This window comes from Copadichromis virginalis, linkage group LG16, assembly GCF_057382275.1.
Source record: "Copadichromis virginalis isolate Kocher_CV1m ecotype Utaka linkage group LG16, C_Virginalis_male_GT1.1, whole genome shotgun sequence".
In the NCBI taxonomy this organism is placed as follows: Eukaryota; Metazoa; Chordata; class Actinopteri; order Cichliformes; family Cichlidae; genus Copadichromis; species Copadichromis virginalis.
In genome coordinates, this window is record NC_140633.1 from 11307305 (window position 1) to 11333994 (window position 26690).

The following is a 26690-nucleotide window of genomic DNA, read 5'->3' on the forward strand; positions in this document are numbered from 1 at the left end:
GTCTACATGACTGTTACCTCATCATCATTTCTGGTTAATGATGATCTCGGTTTTGACAAAGTGACTAAGATGTAGAGCTCTTCCCAATACCAATTGAAAGTTGGGGTTTCCCCAACTACAAGCTACAAAATTTACAAAAATGACAAAGTGCATCTCTGGCCCATAAAATATAGACCTGTCATTTTACGGCCACCAAGCTACACCAGTTTCCCTCTCTGTCCAACAGCCTGCCTCTTTATGCCACCATGAGCATCCAAATCCTCTTCCAACTTTCTCTCTCCTTGGAGCAGGCATGCAGCCAAGCTAATAAAGACAAGGGCCAGAAGTTTCATTGTGTTCTTGGCTTCGTGGCTTTCCATGACGCACTCCGTTCACACACCGAGGATTATAAATCAAATTAATACGCACCGGGACATGGACACTTAAACGTTGGCTGACTCCCTCTGATATGTGTTGATTGGACGCTTCATCAAATTCTGATTGGCTCATATGCCAAGGACAAGCGCTGCAGTGCGGGGAGCTTGACAATGTTGACAAACTGCTTATTTAAAGGACCTTGGAATACTAATTGGACATTAGGCTACAAAATTCAGTGATTGATTCTGACAGCTACCGCTTGCAGTATCTTGGGAGATACATGCAAAGGATTGGGGGGAAGGGGGTGGATGGGCTTGCACTGACCCAGTGGCTGATGCACTCTACAATCAGAAGTAAAGCTCCTCAGTAATTTGCTGCAGAGAGGAAATAGCAGCCAAAATGAACACTCCTGTGACCTGTATTCATCAATATCCCTATGAAAGGGCACTGCAGGATGCTAGAAGGTGGCTATTAGCACCAAAGATATTATTATTATTATTATTTGGCTTTATGTTGTACTATGTAGTTCAGAGTAGGGAGCAGGAAATTCTGTTAAATTATCCATGTTCTTGTTCCACACTTCAAGTGTTGCTGGAATTAATCTGTTCATGGACACCTTCATAAGAACTTGAAATACCAATTTCATAACGGAAAAAATGAAAACGTTTTGTGTTTAAGCCAAACTGAACACAAAGCATCTAACACCGTGATAAACTGTGCAACAAAGGGTATGTTTAAGTTAATAAACCGTGTTCCCACCCACACTGCACCAAAGATTCCTCCACAAAACGTGCCGTGACACACGCCTTTACCTCTAGTCAGTGCTGCTGGTGATTACTTCTCTTTTCAGTTAGTACCCACTGTGAATTACTACATCTCGGAGTGTGGAGACATCCAACAGCTTGTGGTGTAGGATAAGGGGAGCCTGTTCAACTCTTCAGAGAAGCACCAGTAGAAACACAACGCTGTCGTTTCACATGATTCATCTTTTCTGTGGCAGCTGCTTATACTTATACTATTATCTTGCATATACTTTTAGTTTTAAAATCCCACTTCTATGCTATTTTGCATTTTCCCCCCCTCCAACCCTTCGATTTGAACTGCAACGAATGGACAAGCTAATGTTTTCCTAAGTTTTTTTTATTGGACAATGGCAATTTGTTTAAACCATTACTTACAAGATAAGAGGATTTTTCCCCCTAAAAAAAAGTATAAATTTGTAGCTTTCTCATTTGGAGTCTAGGCTGAATCTTACTATCTGCAAGTCTACCAGATCCTGCCTCATTAGTACTTGTCATGACTTGGTAAACATCCTACTGCTTTTTTGTTCTGCCAGGTCTGAAGAACAAACTACTTCAGAAAATGCAGAAAAATATAGCATTTATCCAGGTATAACAGCCTGATGTGTTTGTTGTTGCATTGTTTTTTCTTTTTTCTGCTGAAGACCGAAAACTGAAAGCTGCAATATGATGCAAGAGGTAGTACATAAGCGTTTTATTTATTTATTTATATCCGTTATCTGTCCAAGTATACATCTCACAGATTAAAAATCTCTTTTTCTAAGAGAGTTTAGAGACGAGGAGGAAAATGTTTCGCGTTTGGAAACAGCTCATCAGAAAATGTCTTCACTCACGATGAATTATTATTGCGATTTTGGCGAAATGCTGAGTATTGCAACAACATAAACCTGCCATAAATGTTTGTCACAGTCTGCAACTAATGAGGTCAAGTTGGGAATTATGTGCAATCTGTTTCTGATAATGCAGCAATTAACTGATAACTCGTTGAAGCTAAGTGTGCCCAGTGTTGGATGCTCTTTGAGTCGAGCCGGTTTCATGCAAGTCTGTTCAACTAACGTCATCTCAGGATGACTGTGCATGGGATGAGCCCTCTTGTTCATAGTATTCATTCAACTATTTAAATGTATTTTTTGAAATACTGATATTTGGTGTATCAGCATCCCTTGACATGTATCAAGATATGGCACGTCAATCCAGAACACCAATAAAGGGAGACAGTAGCACTGTCAAGAAATATGAATATGTCTGTATGTTCATAGGCATCTTTTGTTTTGTAACCATTATTTCTGAATGGCTACATTAGCCAGTGATCGAAGCGCTCACTTGTAGTATAGAGAATTTTTAGAAACAATCTCCTGGGAATTTCTCCTTATTTTTCCAAATCCAGGCCATTTTTTAAAAATTAAAAAGTCATTAGTCATAAACTGGATCATCATCAATCAGCACACTCGTCTCAGTAAGGCAGCCTGTCCCCATTTCAACTGCATAATGAAACACATTCACACATGGTTTCAGTGTCTGAAGACCAACTTAATAAAATCGTGTCTTGTTGTGTTCTGTGCCTAAGGATCGGGAAACCTGTGACTGAAGGTTTTTATTATCGCCCTCTACAGTGTTTTGCTTATTTTCATGCTTCCCAGTTTCTATACTGCAACTGCAAAAGTATTAATCATGCAACATTATACACTCCAGCTCACTCTGGAATGAACTGGCAGCCCAAGAGTGGCCCTGTGTTATTAAGGTCAGAGCCAGAGAGAGATTAAAAACCTCTCTTTCCCTCCCACACCTTATCAACTGATGAGCTTGAAAGTAAAAAGTGAAGTCTCACACACGGTGCAGGGTCCAATGGAAAAGGCAGTGGTATTTCTCATTTGAGGAATTTATTTGGCCAGCCCACAAAAAAGATTTGTCTTTCCATTTTGGTTGAGGGGAAAAAAAATGTAAAAAGCAGTCCGAAGTGTAAAAGTATTTAAAAGGTTAAAGCAAATAGTGAGAAAATGTTCCACTGTGAGATACACTACCAGTCAAAACCTTCTAATTTAATGGTTTTTCTTTATTTTTACTACTTTCTACATTGTAGATACATACTGAAGACATCAAGTATAAGAAGAAAGATATATGCAAAGAAAAAAAATGCTAAATAACTCTCAATATGTCCTATGTCTTAGATTCCTGAAAGTAGCCACCCTTTGCTTTGTTGACAGCGCTGCAAACCCTTGGCCTTCTGTCAGTAAGCTTCATGATGTAGTCACCTGAAATGGTTTCACTTCACAGGTGTGCCTTGTCAGAGCTTATTTCTTGCCTTCTTAATGGGGTTGGGAGCATCAGTTGTGTTGTGCAGAAGTCAGGTTGGTGCACAGCTAACAGCCCCTTTTGACGAATGTTAGATTTCATATTATGGCAAAAACCAATCAGCTAAGTAAAGAGAAACAACAGTCCATCATTACTTTAGGAAATGAAGGTCAGTCAGTCTGGAAAATTGCTAAAACTTTGAATGAGGAGACTGGTGCAAATCAGGCCTTTATGTTCAAACAGCTGCTAATAAACCACGACTAAGGAAAAGCAACAAGCAGAAGAGTTTGTTTGGACCAAGAAACATGAGGAATGGACATGTGATGAAAACCTGATGGAAGACCTGTGCTTTGGTCTGATGAGTCCAAATTTGAGATCTTTGGTTCCAGCTGCCTTTGTGGGACGCAGAAAAGGTGAACGGATACTCTCTACACGCATGGTTCCCACCGTGAAGAATGGATGAGGACGTGTGATGGTGTGGGGGTGCTTTGCTAGTGACACTGTTGGGGATTTATACAGCATGGCTACAACAGCATCCTGCAGCGACATGCCATCCCATCCGGTTTGCGTTTAGTTGGACCAACATTTATTTTCAATACGACAATAACCCCAAACACACCTCCAGACTGTGTAAGGGCTATTTGACCAAGAAGGAGAGTGGCCTCCACAGTCACCTGACCTAAACAAGATGGTTTGGGATGAGATTGACCACAGAGTGAAGGCAAAAGGGCCGACAAGTGCTCAGCATCCCTGCGAACTCCTTCAAGACTGTTGAAAACTATTTCAGGCGACGACCTCATGAAGGTCATCAAGAGAATGCCAAGAGTGTGCAAAGCAGTAAACAAAGCAAAGGGTGGCTATTTTGAAGAATCTAAAATATAAAACATGTTTGGAGAAATGTCCCACTTTTTTCACTACATAATTCTGTATGTATTCATTCATAGTTTTGATGCCTTCAGTGAGAATCTACAATGTAAATAGTCATAAAAATAAAGGGAAACCATTAAATGAGAAAGTCTGTCCAAACATTTGACTGGTAGTGTATGTAATAAATTACTGCAGCTTTGTATGAATCTCTCAATATGTAATGCATTTAATGCTGCTCCAGAGTCAAGAATGCAAAATAAGGACTTCCGGTTGAGCTTTGATGGAGTAGGACGCGAGTCTGGGAGCTCCCGCCGATTTCGATAAAATTGTTATTTATTCGCGCGTTTTGGCCGTATTTTCAGTCCTGTTTTGGTTTGTGGATTGTCTTGTTGAGAAGTTTTACTCGGGCCGGCGTAAAATGGCAGCAAAAAATGTTAAAACCCGCAGTACTATTCAGACACAACTGAGGCCTAGTTTGCAAACCGCGACCACACCCTCGAGTGAGCCGTCGTCTCCTGCAAAGCCCCCCACATGTCAAGCTAATCCTGATATTGAGGCTCTCAAGGTCGAGTTGCTGGCTTCGCTGAGGAAAGATATCGCCGACATCTTTAAAAAGGAACTTCAGGATACTCTGGGTGATGCTTTGTCTACCATTAAGTTCGACCTGCAGGCGGTGAAGACGCAGCTGGCGATCGATAAAGCTGCAAATGACGCTACCATGTCTGAGCTAAAAGGTACGGTGAAGGAGATGGAGCACGCACTTACTGTCTGCTCTGATGATATAGCTGAGATGAAAAACACTATCAAGGGTCTCACAGCTCATGTAGCCAAGCTGGAAAGTAAGTGTGAAGATTTGGAGTCCAGATCGCGGCGCAACAATGTTAGGATAGTGGGAGTACCGGAGGGCCCTGACACGTGCACCACTGCCGCCGTAGCTTCCTTGCTAAAAGAAGCATTTGACCTGGGGAAGGAGCCGCTTTTGGATCGTTCGCACAGGACCCTCCAACCCGCACCTAAGCCTGGCGACCGTCCACGAGCCATTGTATGCAGGTTTCATTACCACACTGACTGTGTCGACATTTTACGACGTGCTAGAGAACGCCGACAGATTAAAGTTGGAGATCGGACCATCTCAGTCTTCCCCGACTACACCGCCAGGGTGGCACGGGCTCGTGCTGCATTCAACACGGTCAGGCAGCAACTCCGTGGCATTGACGGTGTTCGGTATGGCCTGCTTCATCCAGCGCGACTCCGCATCACATATAAGGGTGTCGAGAAGGACTTTGTTTCGGCAGAGGAGGCCAGTGATTATGTCAAAACTTTGATTTCTGGGTGAGCCTCGTTAACTCCTCAGTTTGATACTGTAATGCTGCTAAGGGTTCACGGTCTCCTTAGGTTTAACGCCACCCGTGCATTGTTTTCTTAGGCCATTGTGCTGGTTATTGTACTGTTGGTGTGCTGGTTCCTTTTATTTTCATTGTTATTTATTGAAACTGGATCATATAATATACTCTTGAACTTCGGACCAGTCCGGCACAATCTTCTCCAAGCTTGCTGCATTGATTTGCATAGGACTGAGTTGTTTTTCGTTTCTGTTAAATTTTTATTTTATTTTTTTTTTGTTTGGTTGTTTTTGTTTTAATTGTTTATCTATTTATGTATGTTGTTTTTGTTTTTTGTTTTTTTTAATTTTATGCACTTTCGGTGATTTGTTGGAAAGTTCTCCTTCTGAGGAAGTCATATTTTGTACTGTGAGATCTTTTTTTGGTTGGTTGGTTTCCTTTTTATTTTTTCCCTTTTTAAAAAAAAAAACAATGTTTACTGTTACGCGCACACTGTTATGCTGTAGAGAAGTTGGTGAGAGGTTATTTTTCCCTCTCTCGCTTTTATTTTTATTTAGACAACAATTAGTCCAGTCACTTCGGTGAATCATTTTTGCTACTTTGGGGGTACACTGCTGTCTCCTTTGTTCTGTTCTGTGGAGACTTGGGGGTGTATTTGTGTTCAGGGTTGGGTTGGGTTGGGGGGGGGGGCTGTCCCATTTCGGCTCTTCATGGCCACTGGCATTTTGGTTTGGTCTTTTTCCTCTTCCTTTTTGTAAATGGTTAATGGAAATATAGACCCCAGCATTGCTGGGTCAGGTATGCCTCTTAGATTCATTAGTTGGAATATCAGAGGTATGGGTAACCCTGTTAAGAGATCTAAGGTTTTTACTCACTTGAAACGTCTAAATTCTGACATAGCATTTTTACAGGAGACTCATCTTCGCATTAAGGATCATTATAGGTTATATTGCCCTTGGGTAGGTCAGGTCTTTCACTCAAATTTTAATTCGAAGGCTAGAGGAGTGGCCATTCTCATTAATAAGAAAGTTCAATTCACTTTGACCAATGTTGTCGCTGATAGGAACGGTAGATACATCATTGTTGCTGGTACCCTAATGCAGAAAAAGGTTTTGTTGGTAAATGTATATGCCCCGAATTTTGATGATGCTGAATTCGCTAATAGATTGCTGAGTAACATCCCCTTTCTGAATACACATTTGCTTATCCTTGGTGGTGATCTGAATTGTGTTTTTGATCCAATTTTGGATCGATCTAGTCCTCGTAATTTGACTCAATCATCTATGTCTAAAACATTCTCAGATTTTATGAAACAGAATGATCTTGTTGATCCATGGAGATTTCGCAACCCTTCAATCAAAAAATTTTCATTCTTCTCTCAGGTCCACCAGTCTTATTCCAGGATTGATTATTTTTTCATCGACAGAACTCTTAATTCATGTGTTAATTCTTCCGACTATTCTGGTATTGTAATATCTGATCATTCTCCTCTGCTATTGGATGTTCATCTTTCTACCCATAAACGTAGCCCTCCACTTTGGAGATTTAACTCTCTCCTTCTGGCGGATAAAGAATTTTGTGAATTTATTTCAGGCTCTATTGAAGAGTTCTTGTCCTTCAATCAGGATGATTCTGTCTCATATTCTCTGCTATGGGAGACTCTTAAATGCTACCTGAGAGGTCAAGTTATTTCTTACTCTGTCCGTGCTAATAAAAAGATTAATGCCAGGCTTAAAGAACTTATAGCTGCAATTAGTAACCTTGATCAAAGTTATACACTGAACCCTTCTCCAGAATTACTGAAGCAGCGCCTTGATTTGCAAGCAGAATTTGATCTTATGTCAACCAAAGAGGCTGAGCACTTATTACTACACAGTCGTGGCTCATATTACGAATATGGTGACAAGGCTAGTCGCTTGTTGGCACATCAGTTACGACGTCAGGCCTCCTCGCGTGTGATCCCCATTATTAAACACTCTGATGACAATATTACTACAGATCCCTTGGAAATTTATTCTACCTTTAAAACATTTTACTCTTTGTTGTACAGGTCCGAATTTCCCACGGATAAAGCTAAAATGAATGCATTTCTTCATAATCTTTCAAACCCTGTTATTGGTGCTAATGATGCGGGGCAATTGGACTCCCCATTATCTGTTGAAGAAGTATTAAAAGCTATTACAGCTATGCAGTCTAATAAAGCCCCGGGCCCGGATGGGTTTCCAATTGAATTCTATAAAACATTTATTGGTAAATTGGCACCATTGCTTTTGTCTGTGTTTAACGAATCCTTGGAAACCGGTTCATTACCACCTACTTTCACACAAGCAACCATAGCGCTCCTTCTCAAAAATGACAAGGACCCAACCTCCTGTGGTTCCTACAGGCCATTATCTCTGCTTAATGCCGATGCAAAGGTATTGGCTAAAGTAATTTCATCTCGCCTTGAGGATGTGCTTCCTCGAATTATATCTGAAGAGCAGAATGGCTTTATAAAGGGATGGCAATTGTTTTTTAATACCCGTACACTCTTTAATGTTATTTACTCAAAGCGTCTATCTGAACTTCCTGAACTTGTGATTTCTTTAGATGCTGAAAAGGCTTTCGATAGGGTGGAGTGGGAGTACTTGTTTGCAGTTTTAGAGAAATTTGGTTTTGGTGATAAATTTATTTCCTGGATTCGGCTTCTTTATTCGTCCCCTAAAGCCAGTGTTCATACTAATGATGTTTACTCTGATTATTTTGCGCTGGGTCGTGGTTGTCGTCAAGGTTGCCCTTTGTCTCCCTTACTCTTTGCCATTGCCATCGAGCCTCTGTCTATTACATTGCGATCTTCTTCTGTATTCAGGGGAATCATCCGTAATGGAATTACACATAAAGTATCATTGTATGCGGATGACTTGTTATTATATATGACTGACCCCGCATGCTCCATCCCTGCTGTTTTAAGTATTCTGGAGAACTTCAGTTCGTTTTCAGGTTATAAATTGAATTTGGGGAAAAGTGAGTGTTTTCCTGTTAATACGGCAGCACGTCAACTTCAACAGTCCGATCTACCCTTTCGTCTCAGTCCGTCTGGGTTTAAGTACTTAGGGATTAACGTGACTCGCTCTCTAGCTGGCCTTAAATCAGCAAATTTGTCTCCTCTTATATCTAGGGTCACATCTGATATTCAAAGATGGGTAATCTCCCCCTTTCTTTAATCGGTAAGATTAACGTTGTTAAAATGAACATCTTACCAAAATTTTTATTTTTATTTCAGTCAATTCCCTTATTTTTGCCGAAACATTTTTTTGTTTCACTGGACAAGATTATTGGTTCTTTCATTTGGGGAGGGAAGCCACCTAGGGTCTCTAAAACTTTGCTGCAGCGATGCAGATTTAGTGGAGGACTTGCATTACCTAATTTTTTAGTCTATTACTGGGCCGCTCACATCCATAAACTTTGCTACTGGCTAAAATCTTCTGGTTCCTCGTGGTGTAAATTGGAGCTATCATCATGTAAGGGCTCTTCTTTACCGGCTTTGCTCTATTCCTCTTTACCCGTGAGACCCTCTCTGTACACTGATAATCAGGTGGTTCTTAACACACTCAAAATCTGGTTTCAGTTTAGACGTCACTTTAATTTTGTAATGCCGTCTTCCTCGGGTCCTCTAAGTGAAAACCATTTGTTTCCCCCTTCACTTTTGGACTCGACATTTTCAGTGTGGTGTGACAAGGGTATAAAACAGTTCAAACATTTATATGTGGATGGTGTTTTCGATAGTTTTCCCAACTTGTCTTCTCGTTACAATCTCCCTGTTACCCATTTGTTTCGCTATTTTCAAATTCGAAATTTTGTTGCTAAGTGTTTCCCAAATTTCCCCTCTTTACCTCCAGAACAGCAGTGGGAAACTACGTTATCATTTGTTCCTCATCACAGAGGAACCATTTCGAAACTCTATGATGCTATTCTGTCTTTTAGTAACCACTCTAATGTTAAGCTTAAGCGTACATGGGAAGAAGAACTGGGATTTCGAATACATGAGGAGTCTTGGGAACGGGCTATAACGAGGATACGATCTTCCACCTCCTGTGCTCGTCTTGGACTTATTCAATTTAAGGTCATACACAGGGTGCATTTCTCTAAGTCTAGACTTTCTGAATTGTATCCAGACGTGGAAAATAAATGTGATAAATGCCATGGTTCTCCTTGTCACCTTAGCCACATGTTTTTTCTGTGCCCTGAGCTACAAGGTTTCTGGACAAGGTATTTTGCTATTATGTCAACTGTTCTTGGGGTAACTCTTCATCCTTGTCCTCTGATTGCTGTGTTTGGGATTCCTGCTCGCTCACTTACACTTGATTCCACACAAAGGGATATTATAGCCTTCACATCCCTATTAGCGAGACGTCTAATATTGTTGCATTGGAAGTCTGCTAAGTATCCTACTATTTCCCGGTGGCTTAAAGATGTCATGTTTTTTTTAAAACTTGAAAAAATTAAATATACGTTGAGAGGTTGCACAGCCAAATTTTTTCACAAGTGGCAACCCTTTATCTCTTATTTTGCTAGTCTAGAGGTATTGCCTGTTTAAATCTACTTTTGTTACTGTTATATTCCTCTAATATGTTTGATGGTTGTGTTGATCTGTGTGGGACTGGGGGGGGGGCGTTGTGTTTTGTTTTTTTGTTTTTTTCATATATATATATATGTTAATTTACTTAGGAAAATTAAGAAAGGTTGATTGTATTTCGGTAACTGCAAGTACTGTTTTCTTTTTTCAATAAAAATATTTTCAAAAAAAAAAAAAGAATGCAAAATAAAACCCTGATCTCATGGTAAATGGGCATTATTAAGACTGAAATGTGTGAAAACAGTCGGCAACCAATCTGTATTCTTACATAGACATAAAATTGTAAATTTATCCCAAAGACACGATGTCTTCTTAAATGTTCTTTATTCACAGAATCCAACTCCCTAAATCAAGACAATTAGCTGTCTTAGTCAAAAAGGCAGGTTTGGCTCCATCTTCATGGGTCTACACAATGTGTTAAAAGCTATGACCTTCACAATGGCAACCTGGTAGGCTGTTTGTGCCTGCCCTACACAAGAAGCACAATGTGCCCGTGGCCATTTCTTACCCAAAGTACCAGCAGCCATCATTCAGACACCCTTTATGGCTCATGTGCCGCAGTCTCATACACACAAACACAATTACAATGTATTTGTGTTTGCCCTGTGGTTGTCATGGACAACCACAGGGCAATGAAATATTCGTAAATCTCTCTCTAGCCAGCGGCTGCAACCAAGGCCATTACTCGAGAAAAAAATAATGTATATTAAAAAAATAATACAAAATAAATTATTTTAAAAAAAAAATCAGCTCAGCTCACACAGAAGTGGGACACAATGACAAGCTTTTGGAGGTTTGGGGAGCTGGAGAGTTATGTGCTGCTTAGAGTGACCTCCAGAGTCAGTCTGACTGATTTAAAGCACCCGTCTGCCTGCCCTCATCTTTCTCATCTCCTTCCAACTCACCCCATGGAGGCCTCGTATCTGGCTTAACGGAAGTCCTTTCAGAAGACGCATTAGGGTGGTAAGAGTGTGACATCTGAATTGCCTCTTGCAGTAAATACATTCATGGCACTTAAGCAGAGGGTGGCAATAAATTCCCCATGAAATTGAGGCAGTAAAAAAGTCAAGATAGGCTGTTTTCAAGCAGCTCTGAAGCCAAGAGTTCAAGAGATGGTGGCTCATAATATGGTTACCTCTGTGTTATGTATGGAACCTCCATCCAAATCAAACAATTCCCCCCATCATGACGACAATCCTATCAATCTCTGGACAAAAATCAACGGGCGCCATGTTTCCAGGAGACAATGAGCATGTCTCAGAAGCCAGATTTTAATCCAAATGGTGATTGCAAGTTATTAAAGGCATTTATCAACAAGTAGAGATTACTAAACTCTTATTATAGTGAATTAAATGACTATCAGCGAGAGTAAGGCTTCCAGGTCCACCGGGAAGACAATGGCACACTCTCACAGCAGCAGCCTCCCTCAACAGGCCAACAAGCGACAATCCAAAAGCTTTTCCTGAACAGATTAAGGTGCTGATCTTGCCAAACTCCAAACATCTGGATCTAAGCAAACATCCAAAAAATACACTAGAAAAGTCCAAATCACAGAGGCTCAGCACCCCAGGTTAACCACAAAGGTTCTTTGTCCACGAGTTGTAGTTTCAAGACATAATAGCAAAGTACAAATTATTAGGCAGCTAGTTTTAATGTTGTGACTAACAATTGCATATTGTATACTGTTTACTCCAGAGATCAGCTGATCGCCCTGATGCCGGCCGGCTCGCTGGCCAGGCCCGCAGAAGTACCAGCTGAAATTTGGAGGAAAACACATCGGGGATGCAGAGGTCAAGGACAGAAGAGAAGAAAAAAGGTGACGGTGAGACAGCGGAGGCTCGAAGCGAGGAGGTTTAAACCGTGTCTGCCGTCTGCCGTCTATCGTGTCTGCCGTCTATCGTGATGGGAAATGTGCGATCGTTGGCAATTAAAATCGACGAGCTCTCAGCACTGGTACGGAGTCAGAGGGAATACCGAGAGTGTAGCCTGATGTGTTTCACCGAATCATGGCTGCACCAGGTCATTCCCGATGAGAATGCTTCCGTGGAAGGCTTCCACACTGTTCGGGCGGACAGGGACAGCATCGCTAGCGGTAAGCGTAAAGGAGGTGGGCTTGCTGTTTTAGTTAACAACCGGTGGTGTAACCCTGCCAACATAACAATCAAAGAAAGGATTTGTTGCCCGGACACTGAACTGTGTGCTGTTGGACTCAGGCCGTATTATTTACCCAGGGAATTCTCTCACGTCATCTTGGTGGCTGTCTATGTTCCCCCCTCTGCTAACCCCACAGCTGCATGTGACACTATCCACTCTGCCATAGCTCGGCTACAGACTCAGCACCCGAGTGCCTTTATTGTGATCTCGGGTGACTTCAACCATGTATCACTGGACAATACACTACCAACATTCAAACAATATGTGGACTGTCCCACCAGGGGAGAGAAAACTTTAGACTTACTGTATGCTAACGTCAAGGATGCATACAGCTCCTCCTCCCTCCCCCCACTTGGTAGGTCAGATCATAACCTGATTCACCTCACCCCCCCGCTATGTGCCAATTGTGAGGAGGGAACCTGTGACCACCAGGACTGTTAGGAGGTGGTCAGAGGAGGCAATAGCGGAACTACAGGGCTGTTTCGAGGTGACCGACTGGGAAACACTCTGTGAGCCTCACGCCGAGGACATCAATGGGCTTACTGAGTGTATCACAGACTACATAACTTTCTGCACCGACTCCATTGTTCCAGCTCAGACTGTTCATTGTTACCCAAATAACAAGCCGTGGGTGACTAAGGACATCAAAGCCCTCCTCAACAACAAGAAGAGGGCTTTCAGAGGGGGCAACAAAGAGGAGGTGAGGAAGATCCAGGTGTTACTAAAGGACAAGATCAGAGAGGCTAAGGACAATTACAGGAGGAAGCTGGAGTGGAAACTCCAGCAGAACAGCATGAGAGAGGTGTGGAGGGGCATGAAGACCATCACTGGATTCAGGCCAACCAACAGCAGGGGAGCTGAGGGAGGTGAGAATAGAGCCGACGAGTTGAATCTGTTTTTCAATAGATTCGACACCACAGTGTCTGCTCCCACCCCCACAACCTCACCTGTAGTCAGCCTGGAATCCAGAGCCACACCACTGTGCCAGCCTCTCTCTTCACATGTTGCCTCCTGTGAGATTCCTGACACCCCTCCCCCACCCATCACCTTCACTCAATACCAGGTTGAGATGCAAATGAGGAGACTTCACTCAGGCAAGTCTGCTGGACCAGACGGAGTGAGTCCCCTTGTCCTCAAGACCTGTGCCCCCCAGCTGTGTGGAGTCTTTCATAAACTGTTTATGCTGAGTCTGAGTCTGCAGAGGGTCCCGGTGATGTGGAAGACATCATGCCTCGTCCCTGTACCAAAGACGCCTCGTCCCAGTGGCCCCCAGGATTACAGGCCCGTGGCACTGACCTCCCACATCATGAAGACCCTGGAAAGGCTCATCCTGGACCAGCTGCGACCCATAGTAAGACCACATCTGGATCCCCTTCAGTTCGCTTATCAGCCTCGTCTCGGAACAGAGGACGCCATCATCTACCTGCTCAATCGTGTCTACACCCATCTGGACCAGCCAGCGAGCACTGTGAGGGTCATGTTTTTTGACTTTTCCAGTGCTTTCAACACCATCAGGCCGACCCTCCTGGGTGATAAGTTAGCAGCGATGCAGGTGGATGCTTCTCTGGTGTCCTGGATTGTTGATTACCTGACAGGAAGACCACAATATGTACGTCTCCCACAGTGTGTGTCTGACAAGGTGATCAGCAACACAGGGGCACCACAGGGGACTGTCCTCTCCCCCTTCCTCTTCACCCTCTACACCACAGACTTCAGCCACTGCACAGAGACATGCCATCTTCAGAAGTTTTCTGATGACTCTGCGGTGGTTGGATGCATCAGCAGGGATGATGAGACAGAGTACCGGGCTGTGGTCGACTCCTTTGTCACGTGGTGTGAACAGAATCATCTGCAGCTCAACGTGGCAAAGACCAAGGAACTGATCGTGGACTTCAGGAAGACCAGGAAACACTTGACCCCTGTTTCAATCCAGGGGGTCAGTGTTGACATTGTGGAGGACTATAAATACCTTGGAGTACACATTGACAATAAACTGGACTGGGCTAAAAACACCACAGCACTTTACAGGAAGGGCCAGAGTCGTCTCTATTTTTTGAGGCGACTGAGGTCCTTCAACATCTGCCAGAAAATGCTGAGGATTTTCTATGAGTCTGTGGTGGCCAGTGCGATCCTCTATGCTGTTGCATGCTGGGGGAGCAGGCTGAGGGTCGCAGATGCCAACAGACTTAATAAACTGATCCGTAAGGCCAGCAATGTTGTGGGGATGGAGCTGGACTCCCTCAAGGTGGTGTCGGAGAGGCGGATGCTGTCCAAGATAAAGACAATGTTGGATAACATCTCCCACCCACTCCATGACATGTTGGTCAGTCACAGGAGCTCGTTCAGTGAGAGACTGAGATTACCGAAAAGCACCACTGAACGACACAGGAAATCATTCCTGCCTGTGGCCATCTCCCTGTACAACGCATCCACTTAACACACTGTTTGCTGCTACAGCTACACATGTTTCTTTTCCAAATATTTATTTATAAGTGACTTATGTATGTATGTATGTATATATTGTACTATTCTTAGTTAGCGTATTGTCTGTCTTGTCTTAATGTTGGTTTAAAATGGAGCACTGTAACAAAAAATAATTTCCCCCAGGGATCAATAAAGTATTCTGATTCTGATTCTGATATGAAACTACCAATGAGTAATGGCCTATAAATAACTAAACATATGAAAGAACTCACAGTTTCAAAGGTAATGCATCATATTGACATTTTCAAGTCATAAAGAAGCTGCAATGCTTATGGATTTTATACTGATAATTTTTATCAAAGCTGAACTAGAAGAAAATGACTAAGATTAGAAGTGAGAACCAAGAAGACTATATTTTCCAGTGAGATGTTTTAAAGGGGAGAGGACTCACCCATAAGTGCAGAATAGAGTAAATATTAGACAAATAAATCAGGACTTTTTACATTATCTAACCATTTTTGCATTTTTTTTTTTTAATCAACTAAGTACACAAGCTAAACAAGCCTAAGCTTTACCGCATCAAACTTGGAAAAGAACTGTAAGTGAACTTGACACTGTGACCATTTATAATAAACTTGTAGGTAAACATTTTTCACTATTTGAACATGCAGCTTGTTTTCACATCCAAAATATTTACTACATACTGCTGACCAATGTTCCCTCTAAGCTGCGCACGTTTGCGATTGCACACTGCTGGCACTGTCTCTGCGCACAGAAAATATGCATTGTGCCCCCAAAAAAGTCTAACCTGAATTGAAATTAAAATTAAAACTTTAACAATTCTGTTTTGCAGTGTTAGTCAGTGAGTGACTGGCTGCTCCCGTATGGGATTAGAACGATACCACCTTATCTCATAGTCCAGCCAATGATGCGATTCACATATACGCAGCTAATCCACGTCGTTGACAGACTATGACAGCGTCCTTATGTGCCGACACCGTTGTTTTAGCTAGCAAAGCGGCGTGGCTGATGTGGAGTGAAGCCACGTTAATGACAACGTGTAGAATCATTGGAGATGTGAGCAGGACAGACGGAACAATTGAAAAAGTGTGGACTTTACACCAGTTTTTAAATTGTGCTGATAGGCCACGTAAAACCACAGTTATGATAAAAATATCTGCAATCTTTGGTTTTCTTCCTGAATACTGTCGTTGTTTATATTTACTGCAGGAAGAAACGGTAAAAACTGCATTTTATAAGGAAAACGCTTGAAAGCACTCAACACAAGCAAAAACAACACCAAAAAACCCAGCCTTTCCTATTGGTGGAAAAATGTACCATGTCAACCAATCAAGGGGGAAGTTTTGGGAGTGACACATCTCCGAGATGTGAGAGATTTGCGACGTTTAGCGCAAATCTTGTGTAGTTAGTGTGTAGTGTAGTCAATAGTTTTGTTGTGTGTGTCAGAACAATGAGGCGACTGCTGAATGTTACAGGTGTTACAGGAGTGATACATCTCATGTTGTCAGGCCTGCAGGTATCAGGCTGTTGTTCTCCTTTATCTCTTAGTGGACAAATTATTTTTTGGAGTGGCACAAATAATTTGTGTGGCATCAAATTTGATGCAGAACAGCTGATTGTTCTGTAAATAGTTTGAAATGTTGAAAAAAACAAAAACCTGTTCTTTGCAAAACTCAGTTACTTTTTTGAAGAACTAACTATATAATTCTTTGCCCAACATTGGTCTTTATATACTGCATTTTATTCAGACAGAGTTACAGGACTCCCAGACCACAGACTCATAAGACAAGTCAGAGCTTTATTTTAAAAAAAGAAAGAAAGTTGTGTTTTCAAAATTGGACTTCATGTTATTTTTACTTCCAATAGTGTGAACATACTACACAGGTCATGAACAATTTTTTTTAAATTTTCATTGTAAGTGGGCTAAAGCAGTTAATTAAAAGTCATCTAACATAAATGTAAATGCTGTAATTTGATTATTTTAATAAACCATGTAACTTGGATGGACTTGATGCTGGCCAGCGTGACCACAGTGCACACGTCTGCTGCTGCTCACAGTGGTCCGAGGGATCGCTCAGGGAGTTTGTGCGTTCGCTCAGACACATGAAAAATTAGAGGGAACATTGCTGCTGACATAAAGTGTTTTCCAGGTGGATACATGAAATCGAGCTGTAGCCTTCAGTCTCTGAATAAATGTATGAAAATACAGTGAAAAAACACTCTTTATTTAAGAGTGTCTTTAGCAAGAATAAAAAGCCTGCAATCAGTATCTCAGAATCTGTTGCTTGTGAAGCTCGCACACAAGAATTTCACTCACATGTGCTGTACCAATGTACCTGCACATGTGATGTGACAATAAAAGTGATTTGATTTGATTCAGACTAATCAACTTGAATGTACATCACACAGAAGGTCAGTCATGGACTTGTTGCTCATGATTCAATACCAGTTCACAGCATTTTAATATCTCTGCTTTGTGTTTTTGTATTGACTTAGAATTTCATTTCCTTGCGACTCGAAACCTGGTGATTCATTACTCATCATGGTTTTGGGAGCAGGTGGCTGAAAGTCTTTTAAAGTGGGCTCTGTTTTGGTTTAGTGTTATGGGCAAGAATGCACTTTGCACTGGAAATGTTGAATCATCATCCTGTTCACATTTAAATGCAGTGCTTACAAAGTGTTCTTAAAGAGCAGAACTGCTGAATAAATATGAAAGTTCAGGTAATCACTTGCACTCTGGAGCTTTGTCCATGTAAGCAGATGTCTGCACACCCAATGCAGCGAGGCCCTTGAATGTATAATGATCTGCATAGTGTATTGTAACAATGACTTGGATAATGGCTTTCAATCTGTATTTCATCTGTCTACTGAGTGATTTGTAGCTGCTGTGATAAGCACAACTACTAAACTTAGCACAAAAAGTAAGGAAATTTGTGTTTTATTGACTATTTCTTTGCTGTAACAATCCTTGGCAATAAATGTTGTAGCGCTGGAAAGCCTGTCATCTCCCCTTAAATGGTGTCACATTTGCATTTGTGGGTTGAGCAACAGAGTTGAGTATGCAAGTTGTGCCCAAGAAAAACTTGCCAAATCTTCTCTTTCGATGCCAAACAGCTTATTCTGCTATTGGCTCTTGTTTGGTGCCATTTACTGGACTGAATGATTAAAGATTGGAAAAAAAAAAAACAATTGGCAATTTAACAGTTTATTTATTTGATAACCAGAATCATCCACAGCCACAACAGCCTGGCATTTGTCACAAGTATGCCAATGTGATTGTTCTGGTCACGCTGGCACGAACAGAACAATCCGGCTGATCCCACAAGAGTTCAATGGGGCTGAGGTCAGGACTGCAGGCAGGCCGTTCCATCCTTTCCACTCCCAAATTCTGGAGGTAGTCTCCGATAAACCCTGTTGTGTGTAAGCAAACGTTTTCATCTTGAAGGACAGAGTTTGGCCCCAGACTGTGGAGATATGGGACTGCCACTCTTTGTGGAATCTCATTCTGATCTCTCTCAGCATTGAGATTGTCTCCAATGATGACAGGCCTCGTTTTTCCCATGACTGAGATGCTGCTCCACACCATCATGCTGCCTCCACCAAGCCGTTACCCTAATGGTGCAGCAAACAGCATGGCGTTCTCTGTGCTGTCTCCATACTTGTGTTTAAGCCACTCTTACAAGCTGTAGGCAGAATTTGGACAAATCACTGAACATAATGTTCCTCCACATGTTCAGATTCCAGTGCACATGTTGCTGAAACAAGCGCAATTGGGTCTGACGGTGAACAGGAAGTCATGCCAGGCCTCCTGGTAGCCCTGGCTGTGTGCAGTCTGTTCTGGATTCTCTGGGTAGAGAGCCATATCATCCTGCAAACCTTGATAGTAGATCTGTAGACGACTACCTACACTTCTTAAGTGCAGACAGAATGAGGAAACTGTTTTCTTATGTTGTCAACTTATTGTAGATCCTCCATTATATGGAACTTGGCTTTCAATTTGTAGATGATACTAGCTCTCACTCCAAATAATGCTGCGTGTCTTGGTTTTGCAAAACTCCGGGCTGAAGTTGCCCTATGGGCCATATTAAGATCAGTCAAACGTGGCAGGGTTCATGCTCACAGGTGCTGCTAATCAGGCGCTAATCAGGCACCTAATAGTCAGCACCTGGGATATAGAAAATCAAAACAAGAGTCAATGACAGAATAATCTGTTAACTACCCCACAAATGCATTTTTCTTACAAATGTGGCACCAATTAAGGAGAAGAGGCATTGTTACAGAAGTAACACAGAAGTTATCCAAACACAAATTTTCTTACTTTTTGTGCAAAGTTTATATAAAATATTCATCAAATAAAGCATCCACTGCAGAAAGGTTGTTTTGGGAAAAAACATACTTTCCTTCGCTTGAGCAGTAAGAAAGATCTAATATTTCTTGGGGAAAAAAATCCATAAAATGCCACTTGCTGTAAATTTATGTTATAGGTTTGATGTGTACTAGCAACCTTGTAGTGCTATTTCTATCCCCAAGAGAGTATGAAGTCAATATTATTGTGAACAAAGCCAATATAAGACTACAATTGCTTTGCGATAAAAGACAATTTACTGGTGAGTGGAAACTTTAATTATGAAGTAGCAACATAGATGTGGTAGTTTGCCCTGGATTCAGGTGCACACTTGATTACAGCTGACACCGGAGCTTGAAGGAAAACAGTCTGATTTTTCCATTCATGTTTCTCTGATTGCTAAGCTTGGAGAAGGACTGAAGAAGCACAACCGAATTCAATCTTTTACATAGAGGAGAACCACATAATTCCCCCATGAGAAAGCACTTTGAGACAGAAACTGCAGTCCAATTGCAGCTTTCTCTCTTTCGTCAATTGAGCCAGCTCTGAAATGTCAGACAGTTTCCTGAAAGTACAAAAAAAAAGTTTTTTGCCATTCTTGCTCACTCTTAGGGAGGGAAATACAGTTTGATGTATGACGCTCATCCGTAAAAGCACAAGATATCCACACAAAGACAAGTGATCAAACCGAGTTACACACATACACAAGGCAGGCAGATATTTTGTAAACAGACAAGATAAGGAGGGGGGAAAATCACATGACTGACAGTGAAAAACAGATTTCACTGTCAGCCCTGTGATTTTACTGGAAGGGAAGAGATGAAAAGATTAAACTGCTGTCATTTAGACTTTTCTATTGTTTAAATGACAGGAAAAAAAAGATTAGAGATAGAGCTGTTGTACTGTGGCAGCAGCCCAAAGGGATAGATGACCATTGTAAGTCGAGCCTGTCCTCTGCCACTTTCAATGTCTCTCTCTCTCCATCACCTGAGGTGTAATTGAGGCTCATTATGCCTGTCCTGTACTTAAAACAATCAGGACGCTCTCTGCCTTTCACCCGATAAAGGTATTCGACACCAGCTCTCCAGCAAAGTGCAGTTAAGCTCTTAGTTTTGGCTGACAGACATGCTCTACCATCAGATATTTCCAGAGGTATCAGCTAATGAATCAGCAACGCGGAACATACACTACCAGCATTGGCTACTCCTACACTTCCATTTAACCTTCTTCAGCAACCCAAAAGAAAGAACGAAAAACTCCGTGTAAGGTAAATAACAGACCAAAACCGAGGAGCCCAAACTGCAAAAGCCTGGTTGTGTTTAGATTTTAAGTGTAAGTTATCAGGTTCCTGTCCGAGGAGCTCAGGCAATGCACTGGGACGCACTGTTGGGTCTCCATCCAATAGGATGGAGAGGGAATGGAGGGTAGAGGAGGGAACAAACAATTTACCAGAACTTACCAAAAAACAAGTACAAGTGAGATTAACAAATGACAGAGGAAAACACAAACACACACACTTAATTTTTATTCAACCAGTTTAGGATGACAGGGCACATGACAACATGGCCAATAACTTTAAAGCTGTTGAGACAACATCTGAATGTTCTGAATGTTCACTCTGTAGGTTAAGGCTACAACTGCTTTGCGATAAAAGACTATTACTGGTGAGTGGAAACTTTAGTTATGAAGTAGCAACATAGATGTGGTGCAGCAGTACCGGTAGATTTTTTTTCCTTTTCTATATGTGAACAAATCTCAAAAGTACACTTTCTTGACAAAAACTCTCTGAGCTTTATCTTACTACTTTAAATTATTCTTTTCACACTCATCTGGTAGCAGGACAGTGAACACGTACAAGTTAGAGCAAAGCAATACTGACAAGTGGAGCTGGAAGGAAGAAAACAAGGACATCGTCAGGGATCGTCATGGTTACTCTTCATTTTTTCAGTAAGGTACAGTACTCTAAACTATTCTGTGTACATGCACAGTATGTAGACATACCTGTATGATATTTTTAATTACTGAAGAAAGAAAAGCCTTTGAAAAACAAACGTTGGCTAGTACCCAACAAAGGTTTGTGGTCAGGGGTTTGTAACTTGATGATCTAGGTGTGACAACATAGCAATTCCTATAGGCAACCTGGAGCCAAGTCATGAAGGGCTTTAAATGTAACAGACAATCAATTCCAATTTACAGACACTCTAATGTATGATAGATGACTGTTCTGCAATGTACGACAAAATCACTGTGTAGTTATCATCATCGAGTTACTCTGATTTCTACCTCTAATAAAGAAAGTTGTCTTTTTCCAAACTTCAATGGTGACTTGTAATGATATTCAAATGCTTTGAGTAATCTAACACTGATACGCCATTACAGCTCTCCTATCATGGTTAGTATTTATTAATATGTAAAAACATTACGGCATACTGCGAGCAAACAAAGCATTTTCTCTACTAATGGGGCGGAAAAGCAATTCAACCAGTATTAATATTTAAGACTAAACCTTTACTTGCATTGTTGCACTGTGATATCAGTGACTGGACCTCAACACATTTGACACAAGCTGTGATAAAATACTGCTGTCTCATCAGATCTCTGTTCCTCAAACTAGGAGAGGGTCCCGTTGGTGGAGAATAGAGCCCCATGGTGGAGCATGGACTACCAACAGAAAACATGGAGTGAAACTAAACTGAAGGACACTATTGTGCAGACATACATTTCAGAGCCTTTTTTATTTTTAATAATAGACTAAAACAAATTGTGTTGAGGGTATTACCTTTTAGCGTGCTTCAAAATGAAGCACAACAGACAAAGTTTGAGAACTTGAACTTCTCATGTGATTGAGGAACTTTATGTAAGCAAATACTATGAAGACATGAGATAGGAAGGAGGACTTTTTTCCAGGATAAAACATCAGAAATATATGGAAGAGGATTTGTTACAGGAAAAATGATTCTATGTTTCTTTACCTTCTTTTAAATGTGCAAGCATGCCCTTTTGTCTATGGTTAGATTAGTTTAGAATTATCTTTTTAGACTTTCTCAGCAAAGACATACTGTTTTGGGACATATTGTTTTAGATTGTTTTATCTCTCACAGCTTTCTCCCAGCTCTCTGCTGACGAGACTAGCGCCACATATGGAGTTGTTTATTTTATCTGTTTTGTATTTTCTTATCCTGTTCTCACTGTCTTTCCTATAAAAAGTGCCCAGCCTCTGTACACGTGTGAGTTGTTCTTAGCAGCTCACCCGTGTACACGTTTGATAAAGAAAGTAACTTTGTCTCATTGTGTCTTTATTTCTCCTGGGTCTTTAACAGAGTTTTCCCCCAACAGGATTAGAGCCACTGAAGAAAAAAGTGGGCATGTCTTTTTTTCTTCTTTTCCAGAATGCTGAGACAAAAGTCAGAATGCTGAGACATGCACACTCCCCTGTCCCTGAAACAGTTTGACAGAATCTTTGGCCTTAAATAAAAAAATAAAAAAAATAAAAATAGGCAGAACCTTTCCTCCATTTCTATTTCTCAAAGGCATGTCCACCTGCGTGTTTAGAGTTGCCTTCAGCTATGACCTCCAACACTTACTGCTAATAAGGTTCATCGCAGTAACATCCAGATAACGAAGCAGGGAAAAAGCTCTAATTATTCCAGCCTGGGAGCATTCGTCTATATTCCAAGATGGTTACCTCCAGTGCTAACATTGTGCTGTTGAAATAATCTATGCTGTGACTTATAATATAAATGTTTCTTGCTAATGAGCTCTGCTTTCCAGACGCTTGCTTCCATTGTCCTGACAGGAGATGATTCTGCGACTGGGGAATTTAGATTTTATGTTTTACTATGTTTCATTTATAGAAGACAAATGGCTTTAATGATCAACACTCTCCCCTCTGGATTAGTGTTCTGTTTTTCAGAACCTTTCTTCTGCCCTTATTATTTGCTCGCACATATCGTGTGGATATTGTTGCCTTCTCCTGAAGGGATGGATTGTCAAATGTCACCACTTAACCTCGTGCTGCAAAAGGCTGGTTACAAGAAAGCATTAAGCCTTACACAACCAAACATGATTGCCTCAAAGAAAACAAACAAACAAACAAAAAAACAACGCTTGTAGCTCAGCCCCAATACACAATACATGCTCTAAAGGAAGTAAAACTCAGATAACACAAAGCCTGTTTATATTGTGTAGATTCTCTTTCCCTGTAGCCTACTTGTTGTGTTAGATACAAATAATACACAGTGTTGTCTGAAGATGAGAAGTGCCCGTTGTTCAGCAAATCAATATGGAAATCCTTATGATTTTATTAAGACTTGTAGCTACCAATGAGGGAGAATCCTTCGAGGCGACTTTTAAATAATGCTGAATAAAGGAGCTGAGAGTTGAGGGGAAGGATTTAATAGTAAGAAAGAGACTGAGGTGGAAACAAAAATAATTGAAAAGAATGATAAGATCAAAATAGAAAGAGAGAATGAGGGCTAAGAGCAAGAGGAGGGGAAGACTTGGAGAGCCAGAGAGAGTGTGAAACAGAATGATGAAAGCTAAGCTGTGCCCTACCCCGGAGGCAACTGTGCTACAAACACACACACACTTGCAGTATCGACCCGGTGTGCAGACAACATATGAGGCCATCTGCCAAACACTATTAGGCCTTCGAAAACACGACTGGGGGAGGACACCTGTGAGAAAGAAAGATTTGACACAAGAGATGGAGGAGAGGACACTCATGGGTTCAATTGCAGATTTTTCACATCTCCATCGGAAACCTTTTCTGTGTCTTTATGGGCCGATGCACCTGGATAGCGGCACCTTTTAGACAGCACTTAAAGAGGGCTGCTTTGGTCATTGATTTATCTGGGCTTTACAGCCGCAGTCCATAGCTCTGTAGGGAAACACACACAGGTGCTACCTCCAATATCAGCCACAAATCTGTAATCGTTTGCTTTTGCTCTGCAGTCACATTTGAGCGACTGCTAAGCCAAGTCGCCAATCGCTTCTGTGCCCCTCAGACAGTACAGTGTATGCTGATGATCCAAAAATACTGCATTATTGACTGAACGTTTTCATGTTTAATCTATTGTCCACTTAAATTAGAGCTTCTGAATATAGAACCTGTATTAAAATGGGCAGAATTCCTAAACGCTTTGCACTGGACTTCAAGCCTGGATGTCTGCGCTTCAATCACATTTTAATTTTTTGATATCAAATCCATTGTCCAAATACTTACAGGCCTAAATGTAAGATACTGTAAAGCCTTTGTATGTTGAGCAATGTGTTAGCAACTCTTTAACAGTAACATCTCAGCACATAGACACTGTGACAACATGTTAACATCACTTAACAACTGGAACTCACATCTGTGCCCATCTCTCATCTACAGTACTATAGATTAAGAAGCTAATCATGTTTTTCACCCTTTTGCTTTAAAGTGTTCATGACATCCTATTCTATAACCTGTCTACAGGCACTAGTGTTTTTTAATATTATTAATGTACAAATTTTAGTGCTCCTTTAAGTGAATAGTGCCTTTGAGCGTCAGTCTATTAACTCCAGCCACCTTATTTCAACAGCTCTGGGCCAACAATACCTCATGATGTGACAGGAATAGACGGCAACAGTCAAATTCATTCACTTCTTTTTCTTTCCATCTCCAGACACAGGTTTAATGGCCGCTGATGTCTGGGTCACATAATTAGCTGAATAGCTAAAGAGCACAGAGCTCTGAGCTACTGGATGTTGGGGTGGGGAGACGGGGGTGTCAATGAAATATGCATTTGGAAGTCATAAAAGCAAGTTCTTTTCTATTTCTGCGGCAACAAAGAGCCTGAGCAGCATGACCGGTCAAAAAAAGCAGAAAGATTACGACGTTGGATCTGACCGATTTCTCTGACTGCCAAACCCTGAGCTGGACTGCAAAAGCTCAAAATTGTAGTCTTTAGCAGTAAGGTCCCAGTAAACACCATGTCGTTTCCAAATTGCAGTGCTCATGGAAATTATAAAGATCCTTTATTTGCATTTTTAAAAAGTACCCTTTCTCGTCTATTAGATTTGGTTTTGATAATCAGGTATTCCTGTGCAATGAAGCACCAAATAATATTAACCTTCAGCTTTAGTCTGTCTTAAATCTTAAACATTTTTGTCAAGACCAGCAATTAACAAAACACAAATCCATAATACAGCGCCTGCTGATGAATTATAAGTGTGGCAACAGCTATGGAGAGCCAAAAACAACAAAAAACTGAAAATGAGCACGTTCCATCTAGGAAAGCTGTCGCCTGTCAATATAGAGCAGAGGGAGAGCACTGAAACCTATAAGTACATTTAAATACAGCAAATGATTTAGTTTACTTTTATAAGTGGACAGATAACCGGTGAATAGGTAAAAAATGGTGCAACTTAACTGGTTTGGTGTTTGTCCGTCAGATACACAACAAAGCACATTTTTTTGTAGAATATGCAAGCGGCCGTCATTATTGTCGTATTTGTCGGACTAAGGTGCTCGTAAATCTGGGCGTAATCTGGGTCCTAAACTCTCTATGCTTCAGGTCAAACAACACTGCAGCATCACTGAGAGTTAAATATGGAATCAGAACGATGCCACCTTGAAACGAAACCGAAAAAAATATTGAAACCGAAAAAAAATATTGTAACTGAAATTCAGTTACAATATTTTGTAACTGAAATTCAGTTACAATATTTTGTAACTGAAATTCAGTTACAAAATATTGTAACTGAAATTCAGTTACAATATTTTGTAACTGAAATTCAGTTACAAAATATTGTAACTGAAATTCAGTTACAATATTTTGTAACTGAAATTCAGTTACAATATTTTTTTTTCAAAAATCAAACGTACAGCTCTGCTATCACTTCTAACATAAATGAAGACAGGAAGCTAAACAGCAGTGACGTTTGTAGGGTTACTGAAGTTGGGCTAGCTGGTATATAATGATGTGCTACATGATCGCTAGCGACACAGCTATGTTAGCATAACATAAACTGTGAAGCTGGAGGATGAACGGTAACACTTTCCCCCTCGATAAAAGTTAACGTGAGGGTTCCTGATGGTTAGTGACAAATGCAATCGCATTGCAGGATGCTGTAAACGGACCAAACTTCAGTCAGGAGAACAACTGAGATAATCCATCCACAATACGAGGTTAGTCATTAATATACTGCAACAACATGGGAATAGAGCAGCTGCCAGAGAATTCAACATTAATGAATCAATGGTACAGAAGTGGAGGAAGCAAGAAGAATGAGTTGAATGAAGTTTGATTTATCTGAGTGTTTTGTTGCCTTATAATCCCGTGCACCTTATGGTCCAAAAAATACATATTTGACTTTTTTATTTGGCACACTGCAGTTTAATGTAGCAAAGCACCTCTTTTTAACTTCAGTGGATATTATACATGGTTATGCTCAGGATATGTCAGCCCATTTCTACTAGAGATGCCCTTTGGTTAAACTTTCAG

At 41.1% G+C, this 26690-nt stretch overlaps 1 protein-coding gene across 3 annotated transcripts in view; it reads right to left on the reverse strand.

Moving 5' to 3' along the window:
- The window catches only part of man1a2 (mannosidase, alpha, class 1A, member 2), a 149810-nt gene that overhangs the window by 89301 nt on the left and 33819 nt on the right, over nucleotides 1-26690 (reverse strand). The window lies entirely within an intron of this gene.